Genomic DNA, 6,000 nt, shown 5'->3' with positions numbered 1-6,000 from the left:
TCTGCCAACAATGGCCAATATCAGATGCCCCAGAAGGAGGAATCACAACGGGTAATCCTCACATGATCCCTCTCCTGTCACCCACCTCCAAAGAAACAGAGGCTAGGGACACCATTCCTACCCATCCTGGCTAATAACCATTGATGGACCTAACCTCCATGAATCTATCTAGCTCTTTTTTTAACCCTGTTAAAGTTCTATCCTTCACCGCATCCTCTGGCAAGGAGTTCCACAGGTTGACTGCACAGAGTGAAGAGAAACTTCCTTTTGTTTGTGTTAAATTTACTGTAAGATTTTTTTTTGGAAGTATGTTTACATCTTTAGCATCTCAGTTACAGTACGACACAGTGATTCCCTTGATTTCTTCTTTTTCTAAAGCCATACTCTAAAAATTCTTCAGTGTGTAGAGTTATGTATATAATTAGGCTATAGTTACATAAAGAGGTTCAAATATAGTAAGCCATTCGTGTGGTATGGTGTAACCTTCTGGGAGCTAATGTCTGTAGGGTTCTCAAAGCAGCTACCCTGGGGCTGGTAACTGGGACAAAAATGTTTCAGAACAAGACAGTTCAGGATTTTGCCTGAAGCAAATTAGTACTTGTCCCCTGCTGCTGGAAACTCTCATGTCTCTAAGCTGTCAGTGTATGCTTATAACTAAATTCCTCTCAAGTCTGCTGCTGCTTCCCCTCAGGAGGAAAATCTAAATGTTATCTTAAATGCATTTTTTTAAACACAGAAGTGACATTGTTTCTAGAAATTCTGATTTTTCATGTACATCGTCTATAGAGTCAAATCTGTTGCCTTTTGCCCTATTGGAAGGAATCTAGTTTTGAAATTAACTGAGCACATGTATATTATATCCCTTTATTATAAAAAGGCATGCTATGTATGCATAATATGTCATTATTTGAATATACATTCATTGAACTGCACATTTGGGAAGGGAAAGGGAAAGAACTTGCTACCTTACTTAGCAGGATACAGAAAACTTACATATCCTCTACAGCATGAGAACTTATATGAAATGCTCAGTGTGCTGTGATGAAATATCTTCTATGTACTTTTTAACATCAACACTGACACTGTGGAGTTATGTGAAAGAGGCTAAAAGCAACTAAGAATGCTAACCTCTAAATTAAACTGAGGCTCTTAAGCCCCAAATTGAAGCAAGTTGGTGCCATATATGTTACAACAATACCCCCTGAGAGCTAGAGAAAGGGATCAATCTCCTGAAACCGAACAAAAGCTGATTGAGAGAGCAGCTTATTGGCATTTATTTTTTAATAAGCCTCTTTATGTGGAATTAGTGTGGTCTGTTAAACAAGTAATTCTGAATGTTCATTTGGTATTTTTGTTCCCCCTTTACATCCTACATTAGAGGCTTAGAGGTATCCTTAGTCAATTGAAGATATTTATTAAATTAAAAATGTAGAATCAGCTGTATCACCGGGAACTAGGAAATAATCCTGGACATAAAGTAGAAATTTATAATAAATTTCCACAATCTGTTACTATAAGTGGATGTCCTCATCCTTAAAAATGTTCCCATTTTCCAGTGTTTATATTTTTAAATAAGCAGAGCAGTGATTCCTTATGCTAGTGGCCATTTTCCACTTTAAACCTTGAAAAGGGAACTTTCCACAACTGTGTTACTCACTGAATTCTTCTCAGCTAATGAAACATCGTGAAAAGATACATCAGCGGGCCTGATGACTCATTGACCTAGATTAGACTAGGCAGTCTTTAGAGAGAGAAAAGCTGAAGCACTAAAGATGGGATATGCAGCAGGGTATTTCATCTTGTCATGGGAGTTGTAGCGGATAGTAACTAAATGAAGAGAATATATAAAAGGAGCCAAAATTCACAATTAGGGTTTTTCCCCCCTTGATTGCTAGTGAAACAAGTGAGGTGACTGCTTGTATAACTATAGTTGTTGTAGATCATGGATAAATTTTTCAGGGTATGTTTGTCATTGCTGGAGAGTGAGGGCACCTGGAAATTGGAATTGTGGGGTTTATATATTTATTTTGAAAGACACTGAGGACATAAACCATTGCAGGGATTGTTCTACTTTAAATAGGCAGTAGATAGGCCCTTGTTGAATAAGTCAGCCCTTAATTTTATATCTGGTTTGAAATCTTCTTTTATGGAAGAAAGTATCTAGATGGTCAGGCTATGTCTACACTACTGTTTTTTTGCGCAAGGGCAAGGCAAATGAAGCACTGATTAGCATTTTTGGTGCTTCATTTGCATAGTCTCTTCCAATCCGTTTTTGCGCAAAAACAAGCAGTGTGGACTGTCCCCTTTTTGTGCAAGATCCTTATGTCTCTCCAGGGTTTTTGTGCAAAACGGAAAATTCCACACTGCATATTTTTGCGCAAAAATGGATCAGAAGAGACTATGCAAATGAAATGTGAGAAAACGCTGATCAGCACTTCATTTGCATTACCCTTTCTCAAAAAAGTAGCATAGAAATATCCTCATAGGAGGTCACTTCAGGGGTCCTATGCTGCTGCTAGCTAGAGTTCAAGACTGGCTGCATCTCAAACACTGAATTGATGAGCAGTCATGGAAAACCTCAGGTTGCCAGGCTAATTTTGCTAGACATAGTGTAGCAGCAGCCTTTACCATAGACAACCTACCAGGTTTGCCTTTGCAAGGATGAATAAGGTAGTGCACTGGCAGCTCTGTGCTTTGCTTTTACTTCCTAGAAAATTTCAGAGGTAGTAATAGGTATTTGTTCACTCTCCATAAGGGTGTTCAGGTTCAAGCTTCCACAATTTCATCCTGTCCCTGCTTCTCACCTGTGTGTATAGGAGGCTGGAAAAAAAGCGATACCATGAAACTTACAGTACAAGCCAGAAGAAAGTTGTTTTCATGAATCTCAGCACCTCTCTCCAATTAGCTGATTTTTTTTTATATGAAAACCCCCATAGCAGAATCTCATATCCAATCTAATTAGGACTGGGGCCAGATCAAATAATCCATAGAATGGGAAAGTGATGCTGCAGAACTGTCTAGCAGCCATTGGAGAGAACAGCAACTTCTGGACATGTGTGAGCTGGTGGTTTGAGTAAGTAAATGGAGAGCCAGATAATGAAGGATCAGATAAGAGGGGTTCTATTGTATTAAATTATCTGCATCCCTTTAAAAATAAGTATTCTCAAACAAAAACACTGTTTGACATGAGTCTTCCTGTTGCAGGTATTGCTGGGAAGCTGTCGGGTCTGTTTTTGGCTTAGTAAACAAAATTATTCAATCTAACTAAGATCATACGTGGTTGCTTAGCTGATGGTTCAACTAATCAGTATAGTCTCCTATATGAGCACTGGGGAACCTTTTTTCTATCAGGGGCCATTGGCCCATTGGAAAAAAATTGTAGTGAGCCAAACACATTCAACTCACCTGTTGGGGGTACACCCACAGAGTGGCTCCAATCCCAAAGTGGAAAGCCCCATACCTCAGTGCCCCTCCCCTCAGCAGGTGAATTAAATGTGTGGCCTGCAGGCTAGATGAAAATGAGCATGAGCCTGGATCTGGCCCACAGGGTGTTATGTTCTACACTCCTGCCCTATGTCATAAGCTAAATCTTTCTCTCTATATATGCTAGTATAATTATAACAGGTGCTGAGCAGATATTTTCAAGTTAGCATTTTTGATGTGCCATAGTTTAAAGGGGAGAAGAATACACAAACATGTGCATAGCTAAGTCATGTAAGAAATCATATAAGTGGTTGACAGTGTGAATCAAATATTCTTAGCAGTGTCTTACTCCTTCACGTCTTGTTCAGCAACCAGATCAGTCCATCATAGGCTGCTTGTTTTGCAGATATGCCGCGCATACAATTTTGATTAGGCAGACTATGGCAAATTGGTAAGTCTTTTCCTAATCAAATAGAAATTATTTAGCTTCTTCAAGCTAATCTTTAATGCTTCCTTCCCAACTCAAAAGCTACCTTACTACCTATTAAAAGTCTTTGATATTCTCTGTTAGACCCCTTAAATTTTGTCTGAAACACATCATACTCTTGTCTCCAAAAAAACAACAAAAAACCCCACCCCAATAAGGGGCTGAATTCAGCTCCTACTCTATGCAGGCAAGTTCCAATGGGTTTGTAACTGAGGTTAGTAGTTAGTTTACCACAAATATTTATACAGGTGTTGGCTTGATCTATCTAATATGGTGGAAAAACACAACCACTTGACTAACGTAACTATCCCACTTAACCCAGGTACCAACAGAAAAGCCCCTTCCTCCAGCAATGTAGGCTGCACATAAATCATGTCATTATGGCAGAATAACTACATTGACATAACTATAGCCATATATTGTCAACATACCACTTTTGACTTTGAGCGGTGGGGTTTTGCTCAGACTGCTTCAGCCAATGGTTTGGCTGGGTCAGAATTGGGATAAAAGGGCTGTGCAAGATGCAGAGGCGTTCATTCCAGTTGGAGCTTTTCCTTTTGATATAGTTTTAAATGAACACCTCCACAGAGGGTTCAAGTCCTGTTTGAGGAGAGGTCTTGAAGTTGAGGACCTGGAGTATTTATAAACCTTAAAGATCCACCTACTTGTTAGTGTCAGTATGCCATTCAGGGACAGAGGGTTATTCCCACTATGCAGGAACTGAGGTTCATCAAGATGCACGTCGATGCACACAGGTGTTCCACTTTAGGTGATCGTGGACCCTGGATCTCTGATCAGAGACTTTTGACAGCAGTACCTGACTGGGCTACACATGCACTGTTCCCATCATGCATTTGTAATGGTAAATAACTTGTAGTGCTGTACAGAGTCCCCCTTTCCTGCTCAGCTGCCTGTGGTCTGAGTCACTTGCTTCCCTTACCTCAACTTAGTTTAGTTACATTAGTCAAGTAGTTAGTGTAGTTAGCTTATTTAGTTAAGAATCTGTTATTTTCTCCACCTGTGACATAATGAGGGATACGTTTGTAAAAACTTTGTGTTTAGTATCAAAATACATTAGTGCAGTTATGGCGTGTATTCCCAAGCTCTCAAGTGACCGCCAGTCACTGCAACACCCTCCCCTCATCACTGCTGAAGAATACAGCTACAACAGATTTTGATCTAACAGCTGTAGATTTAATTCCAACATAAAATTAAGTATTTTAAAACTGTTAACAGTGGTACCAAATACATGCAATATCCACAGCAGACCCTGAACACAAGCAGCTTCTGCATCAAATACAGACTTTGCAAAACAGTATAGTAAAGTTCACCTTCCATTCATCAGGTAAGATGGAGGAAAGAGCTCATTGCCAAGCCACCATCCATCATACAAACAGGATTAGAGCACACAAACAACCTAGTTTTCCTTGTCCCCTTCAAGCATCTTAGGGCTCAAGAAATATTGTGGTCGGCCTTACAGTAGTTCCTGATAAATATGCAATCCCCAAGTGATTTGGCTTTCCCTCGGCAACCCCAAACAAATTTGTGGAAGATCAAACAAAAACTTCTCTTTCACCTACATAAATTGTCCCAATAAAAAATATTCTCTCTCCAACTGTCTAATACAAGGGTGGGCAAAAGGGCCTTCGTGGGCCAGATCCAGCCCATCAAGTGGGTTAATCAGGCCCTGCTGCTCCCAGGCCAATTAGGAACTGGGGGCAGGGGAGCACACAAAGCTCCCTCCCACCCTACCCTGGCCCTGCAAGCAGCACATAGCACTTTGAAGCACCACGTGCTGCTCGCAGGGCAGAAGGAGATGTCACGTGCTCCTCTGCCCCCAAGCCCTGATTGGCCTGGGGGCGGGGAAGCATGTGAAGCCTCTTCCTGCCCTGCCAGGGGCATGGGTGCCTAGTGGGAAGGGGGGGTAAAGGGGCTCCCCCACCCCTGGACCAATGATGGTCTGGAGGTGGGGAAGCCCAAAAGCATTCTGGCCCTGCCCCTTCCAAATTAGGCCCAGCCCAGGGACACTTCAAAAAATTTTGAAGTGGCCCCCGGCCAAAAATTATTTCCCACCCTGGTCTAAACCATCT

Source organism: Pelodiscus sinensis, chromosome 3 (assembly GCF_049634645.1).
Source record: "Pelodiscus sinensis isolate JC-2024 chromosome 3, ASM4963464v1, whole genome shotgun sequence".
NCBI classification, from domain to species: domain Eukaryota; kingdom Metazoa; phylum Chordata; order Testudines; family Trionychidae; genus Pelodiscus; species Pelodiscus sinensis.
Note: the sequence above shows the minus strand (reverse complement) of the source record.